The sequence below is a fragment of the Cibotium barometz genome, chromosome 55 (assembly GCF_041138505.1).
Source record: "Cibotium barometz isolate CiBa-2024 chromosome 55, ASM4113850v1, whole genome shotgun sequence".
In the NCBI taxonomy this organism is placed as follows: Eukaryota; Viridiplantae; Streptophyta; class Polypodiopsida; order Cyatheales; family Cibotiaceae; genus Cibotium; species Cibotium barometz.
The window spans coordinates 20,634,265-20,636,200 of record NC_141100.1 but is presented as its reverse complement, the minus strand read 5'-3'; positions in this window follow the sequence as shown (position 1 = coordinate 20,636,200).

The following is a 1,936-nucleotide window of genomic DNA, read 5'->3' as shown; positions in this document are numbered from 1 at the left end:
TTCGCAAAGGGTGATGGACTCTAAGTGGTGGAGACGGCCACCGAACATACAAATTTTGGATGAGAACTTTAAACCTGTGTTTGAGATTTCTCTTTCCAATGTGCATATGTGCACACTTCATGCTTTGTGTCGTATCATAGAGAAACTGGTATATCTCCATATTGGCTTTGCTTGGAAGATCAAGAATGTAGCAGAGAGGAAAGAAGCCATCTGTGCATTAGAGAAGGTGCCATCAGAAATTGGACTACATGGAGGTAATGTCCAGATTCTGAAGGACACTAAAAAGTCATCAAATGAAAAGGAAGTTCTAATGAAGCCCTCTATTGTTGGAGGTGTTAAGGCAAGAAGATTTCTTTCCAAGCCAATGAATAATCAGCAACACAGACCTACAAAGTTAGGAAAGCAATATACAACAACCTACACAAGTCGAATCGAATACCAACAGTGGAAAAAGCTTCATAATGCAGTGAAAGACCATGAAGGTGCTTCAAGGAATGTCAAAGCAGATGTTTGGCATTCAATTGATACTCTGTTCCAAACGTGTGAGAAAGTCAACTACTCCCAGCAAGACAAAAAGAGCTTTCAAGACAACTTACAAGTGTTCAAATAAGCATTCAGAGCTGCTTGGACTAACACCAACATTACACACTACATGGTATGTTTCTAGCTTACTGTTGTTTCCTAGCCCTTGATACTAACTTACATTGTATGTTTTCTTATGTAGCATATCAACAACCACATGCCTTACTTTATCAACAAGTATGGAGATCCTAGCATTTGGAGGACACAAGGACTCGAGAAATCACACTATATGGCTCAAAATGCATATTTCAGGCACACACAACATGGTGGTGGAAAAAGTAAGGCAAACAGCCTATAAGAAGTGTTCCAATGGTTCTATAGAAGGATACTACAACAACTACATAAAAAAGAAACCTTGAGGTCATCTAAATTGATGCAGACACTCAGACATATGTAAAGAAAGAGATTGAAGCGTTTCCAAGCATTTAAAAAATTAGATGCCATAGAAGCACAAAACAAATGGAGAGAACAAAAGATTTTTGTTAATCATCGTTGGACAGGTAGATGTAACACAACATAAGTCTTTTACAATGTACTTTCCATTCTAATGACTTTGGCAATTCCTATGGTTCTGGCTTTCGTTTATACCTTAGCAAACGGTGTTTGCCATACTCTTCTAGTTCCTCTGGGTTCTCTATGCCTAGAGACAATGCTACTGCAGCATATGTATGAACGTAACCCCTTCGGTTGTGCTGGCATAACCAGGGTAGCATCCAAAAAATTCTAAGGCAGTAGTAGGCTTCTCTATCAAAATAATCTTCTCATAACTTTTAGGAATAATCATTGCACCTAGGAATAGGGACAATGTCTTGAATAAAAAATTCCCTTCCTGGCTCATGGCATTGTGGTAGATTATAATCTTTGCCTTAGACAATTTGCTTAGGTAGTGAGAGAGAGCTGCGTCTCGGCCACAGTACTCCCTTTTATGATGCTGCAAGAATTCGTATTGACTTCAAATGTACTCTACAAAATAAAATAATTAAGGAAACATAAGTCTACATATCACATTCACACACACACAGACACACAACACACACATACACAAAGAGAGAGAGAGAGAGAGAGAGAGAGAGAGAGAGAGAGAGAGAGAGAGAGAAAGAGAGAGAGAGAACCTGAGTCTCATCTGTCATGAACAGTTGGTCTTGCCAAAGGTTAATAGAACTTTTCGTAGCTTCTCCTACTCTATTCATCCACTCCTTTGTGGAGTCATTCAACTTATCAAAGCCATATTTGGCCTGCAGCTCCATGAAGTTTTTATCGTCTGGCACAAATCCATCATCTTTGAACTTATGTGCTTTGCCCAAGCATATAGTGAGACACTCTTTACTATTGCAATTTTCTTCTAATGCTAAGT